The following is a 5,799-nucleotide window of genomic DNA, read 5'->3' on the forward strand; positions in this document are numbered from 1 at the left end:
GTAGAGGAGTGTTTTTGGGCCTTGCAGCGCCGTTTACGGCTGTCTGCACGGTCTCCGTGTGACTGCAGCTCGCCCTGTAGTCTGTGAGCAGCCATAGCCTGGTTGTATCCAGCTCAGGGTTCTTCACTGCGTCATACCGTCAAATCAATTTTCCTTTTGTTTTAAGTAGTGCAGGCTGCTGCACATTTTATCAAAAAATTCCTATTAGTGTCTTTCCACCCGTATCCAGCTAACTTGTGGAAAAACACTACATAGGATAACGTAGAGGAGGGTTTTTGGGCCTTGCAGCGCCGTTTACGGCTGTCTGCACGGTCTCCATGTGACTGCAGCTCGCCCTGTAGTCTGTGAGCAGCCATAGCCTGGTTGTATCCAGCTCAGGGTTCTTCACTGCGTCATACCGTCAAATCAATTTTCCTTTTGTTTTAAGTAGTGTAGTCTGCTTCTAATTTTTTCTAATAATTCCTATTAGTGACTTTCCACCCGTATCCAGCTAACTTGTGGAAAAACACTACATAGGATAAAGTAGAGGAGGTTTTTTGGGCCTTGCAGCGCCGTTTACGGCTGTCTGCACGGTCTCCGTGTGACTGCAGCTCGCCCTGTAGTCTGTGAGCAGCCATAGCCTGGTTGTATCCAGCTCAGGGTTCTTCACTGCGTCATACCGTCAAATCAATTTTCCTTTTGTTTTAAGTAGTGCAGGCCGCTGCACATTTTTTCCAAAAATTCCTATTAGTGTCTTTCCACCCGTATACAGCTAACTTGTGGAAAAACACTACATAGGATAACGTAGAGGAGGGTTTTTGGGCCTTGCAGCGCCGTTTACGGCTGTCTGCACGGTCTCCGTGTGACTGCAGCTCTCTCTGTTGTCAGTTCAGCCCCCAAAAAATAAATAAATAATAAAGTTCACCAAACACACCACTTTACATTTGTGTAGGCCACATTAGCACTTATTAAAGTCTAGTCCACACTTTAGAAAATTAGTGTTTCTTATACCTGTTAGGAGCTGTTCAGGAATAAGCACACAAAGTAGTTAGTACTTTTCTGCTTATCTTTATCAGTCAACCAAGATGAAGAAGGCAGGGAGTAAGGCACGTGGGCGTGAGCGCGGAGCAGGGAGAGGACGTGGGGATTCTGTGCCTGCTGCGGGCACCGGTGACTCCGCAGCACCCACTTTCAGCAGGGAACAGTCGTTCATGCGCAGCTTTGTCGGAGAGCGCCGTACACCGCTGCTGCGTGAAGACCAAATTGAAGCCGTTGTCGGATAGATGGCAGCTAATGCATCGACTTCAATTAGTGCCACATCCTCTCAGACACAGAGCACTGGAGAGCACCCATCTGTCTCTTCACCACCTGCCAAATTGCCCAGGCAGACAGAGAGCCCAGGACAGGAGCCGTCTCTACTTCTGTTCTCTGAATCTCTTGGCTTGGAAACAGGGGGCCAGCCAAGCAGCATTGGAGAAATGGAAGAAGAGGCAGGGTGCAGTGATGCCCAACAGCTTTTTCTCTCTGAGTCTGAAGAGGCGGGTGGGCCAGTGCCTCCGGTCACCACATCGCAGGACGCATCCGCTGATGACACTCAGGTGCCACTTTCTGGTGCATGCTCTGCTGCTGAGACTACCCAGGAGGAGCAGTTGGTGGCAGAGGGTAGTGTAGATGATGAGGTACTTGACCCATCTTGGCTTGAGGGACAGGAAGGTGGTGGGAGCAGCTCTGAGGAAGAGATTCCCTGAACGGGCCAAAGAGGGAGAGGGAGGGGGAAGACTGCGGATCCTGCAGCCTCCACTTTGGCACCCGTTAGGAGCATGTCTCTTTCAAAAGCCAAAAAGGGTGCTCCCAAGACTTGCAGTGCCTGGGCCTTTTTTGACACAGTTGCAGATGACATTTGCTATGTCAAATGCAAGGTGTGTCATCACAAAGTCAAAAGAGGTCGAAATGTCAGCAGCCTCAATACCTCCAACATGTGGAAACATGTGCGGACCAGGCACGCGGCGTTGTTAGAAAAACACACTGAAGAGCTAGGCCAACCAAAAGCGGCAGCTACCACCTCTTCAGCTCGTGTTGCCTCTTCCTCCAGCTCACACGCAGCTGGTTCGGCTTCCTCCCAGGATCGCCGTGGAAGAACCTCTGGCCCTGTTGTCCAGAGACCCACTGTAATTCCACCCGCAGCACCACGTTCCCAGGCATCATCACACTCCCAGCCCAGTCTACAGCCATCAGTAGTACAGGCATGGGAAAAAAGGCGGCCTTTCTCGTCAAATCACCCACGAGCACAGGCTCTGACTGCAGGCATTGCCAAACTTCTGTCACTGGAAATGCTGTCATTCAGGCTGGTGGAGACTGACAGCTTCCATGACTTGATGTCATTGGCAGTCCCACAGTACAATGTGCCCAGCCGCTTTTACTTCAGCAAGCAAGCTGTCCCTGCCCTGCACAAGCATGTGGAGGGACACATATAACACGCGCTACTGAACGCCATCAGTAGCAAGGTCCACCTCACCACCGATGCGTGGACCAGTCAACATGGACAGGGGCAATACCTTTCCCTCACAGCCCATTGGCTTAATGTTGTTGAGCCGGGTACAGATCGTGCGAGTGGCGCAGGACGTGTCCTGCCCACTCCAAGGATTGCAGGAATCCAGTCTGTACGCATTGACTCCTCCTCTTACACCAGTTCCTCAGAATCATCGCTGCAGGAGCCGTCACAGTCCACCTCCACATGGACCCGTGAACGTTTACCTGTTACGACAGACATGAGCACAGCCGTGGCCAAATGTCAACAGGCCGTCTTGAAATTAATTTCTTTGGGGAATCGAAGCCACACAGCGCAGGAGCTCTGGAATGCCATCAAGCAGGAGAGTGATGTGTGGTTTGTGGCAGCGAATCTCCAGCCAGGCATGGTAGTGTGTGATAATGGCCGAAATCTGGTGGCAGCTCTGGGCCTCGGTAACCTCACTCACATCCCATGTCTGGCACATGTGCTCAATTTGGTCGTGCAGAGTTTTTTGAGGGACTATCCGGATCTTGATGCACTGCTGCACAAGGTCCGCCTAGAGTGTGCTTACTTGCGGCGTTCCAGCACGGCAAAATCGTGCATTGCGGCTCTGCAGCGCCGATACCGCCTTCCGGAACATCGCATCATATGTGACCTACCTACCAGGTGGAAATCCATGTTACATATGTTGGAGCGGTTGTGTGAGCAGCAGCAAGCAGTAATGGAGTACCAGCTGCATCAGGCGCAAAGAAGTCGCACTCCGCGCCATTCAGACTTCACAACCACAGAGTGGGCCACTATGAAGGACGTCTGCCAGGTTTTGCGTCCCTTCGATTATTCCACGTGGATGGCGAGTGCAGATGATGCACTAGTCAGCATGACTGTCCCCCTTATCTGCCTGCTTGAAAAATCACTGCAAGCGCTAAGGGATGATGTTGTGGAAGAGGTGGAGGATGAGGATTCACCATTTCCATCATCCTCTGGACAGTCAGCGCCACGTGGTTCCTCACAAACGCGTAGGCAGGGGACACTTTGTGAGGAGGATGAGGAGGAGTCAATGGAGGAGGAAGACATCCGTCCAGAGGAGGGAGTTACACAATTGTCCAGTAGTCAGTGTGTACAGCGAGGGTGTGGTGATGACGAGCGGGCAGAGATCACGCCTCAAGCAGGGGACAGCGTTTCTTGGCCAGTTGGCAGTCTGCAGAACATGGTGGATTACATGCTGCAGTGCCTGAGAAACGACCGCCGCATCGCCCACATTCTCAACATGTCTGATTATTGGGTGTTCACCCTCCTCGATCCTCGCTACCGGGACAACGTAGAAATCCTCATCACACTGTTGAACCGGGAGCGAAAAATGCGGGAGTACCAAAAGACACTGGTGAATTCCATCATCTTCTCCATTCCAACTGAAAGAAGTGCTGCTAGTGCATTACAAAGCAGCTCAGTGCGTCCAGGCAGTGGAGGAGGCTCTGCACAAAGAGGGAGCAGAAGCAGTACCTCTGCCCAAGGCAAGACCAGTATGGCCCAACTGTGGCACAGTTTTGTGTGCCCGACACAAAAGTCTACACCATCACAGACGGCTCCAGTCAGCAGGAGGCAACGGTTCCGTCAGATGGTGACAGACTACATGTCTTGCCCTCTTGCTGTACTCCCAGACGGCTCTTCCCCTTTCAAGTTTTGGGTCTCAAAGCTGGATACATGGCCAGAGCTAAGCCAGTATGCATTGGAGGTGCTGGCTTGCCCTGCGGCTAGTGTACTATCGGAACGCGTCTTTAGTGCTGCAGGTGGTGTACTAACTGACCGTCGCATGCGACTATCCTCCGATAACATTGACCGGCTTACTTTCCTGAAAATGAACCAGGCCTGGATCTCGCAGGACTTTGCCACTCCTCTTCCTGATTAAATAATTAGGTGACTGTCTACAGTATCCAGGTCTCCAGTTGTGTTCATCTTTCTACCACCTGAACTTTAATTCCTGGGCTTCAACACCGCCAGTTGAGGCTCAGAAGTGCCGTCTGCACAGTCAAAACATACGACCCAGTGTTGTTGGGTGTCAGTAACGTCAGCTGATCCCCAGCTGTGTAGCCAGCAATGTGTCCTGCGACCGCCACGCTGACACAACAACTGAAATGTAATGGAACCTGTCCCCCCCCCCCAAGGCGTTTGTTACTGAAAGAGCCACCTTGTGCAGCAGTAATACTGCCCAAGGAAAAGGTAGCTATTTTTGTTTAGCTCCTTGCACACGCAGAACTTAACACTTATAAAATGTGTTCACTGATACCGTAAAACCGTCCCGGAGGTGGGACTTTCCTTCGTAATGTGACGCAGCACAGCCGTAATTCTTACCCCCCCCCGGCGCCGTGCGCCGGCTCCTCAGCGTTGTTTGATTCTGTCTCGAAGCCTGCGCTGTTATCTTACCCCTTGGCTAGGCACACTTAGCGCTGCCCCTCTTCTGACATCATTTGGTGTCATGCAGACTGCGCCTGTGCGCAGGATATGCACTGCGCATGGCCACGGATCCCAGGCCCGCGGTGGGATTACATTAGACGACACTGCGAGGCGGGATCTCGGCCAGCGCGGACGCACAGGCGCAGCCAGACTGACACGAAATGATGTCAGAAGATGGGCAGCGCTAAGTGTGCCTAACCAAGGGATAACATAACAGCGCAGGCTCCGGGACAGAATTAAACAACGCTGAGGAGCCGGGGCACGGCGCCAAGGGGGTAGGAATGACGGCTGTGCTGCGTCATATTACGAAGGAAAGTCTAACCTCCGGGACGGTCTCACGGTATCAGGGGACACATTTTATAAGTGTTTAGTTCTGTGTTTGCAAGGAGCATAATGAAAAGAGCCACCTTTTCCTTTTGCATCCTTTGTGCTGCACAAGCTGGCTCTTTCAGCTACAAACGCCTTGGGGGGGGGGGGTTAAAGGTTCCCTTTCGACTTTCTACAATCAGGCTTCTGCCTACACTGTGTTCCTCTGCTCCTCCTGCTGTCCCTGGGCTCCAACAACGCTAGTTGGTGCCTGGAAGTGCTGTCCGCACAGTCAACACTTGCTGCCGTGTTATTGGGGTTCAGTAACGTCAGCTGTTCCCCAGCTGTGTGTGTGGCAATCCCTCCTCTCTCCTCCACCTCCTCCTCCTGCTGTCCCTGGGCTCCAACACCGCTAGTTGCTGTCCAGAAGTGCTGTCCGCACAGTCAACAGTCGCTCCTCTGTTATTAGGGTCCAGTAACGTCAGCTGTTCCCCAGCTGTGTGTGTGGCAATCCCTCCTCTCTCCTCCACCTCCTCCTCCTGCTGTCCCTGGGC

The sequence above is a fragment of the Ranitomeya variabilis genome, chromosome 3 (assembly GCF_051348905.1).
Source record: "Ranitomeya variabilis isolate aRanVar5 chromosome 3, aRanVar5.hap1, whole genome shotgun sequence".
Classification (NCBI taxonomy): domain Eukaryota; kingdom Metazoa; phylum Chordata; class Amphibia; order Anura; family Dendrobatidae; genus Ranitomeya; species Ranitomeya variabilis.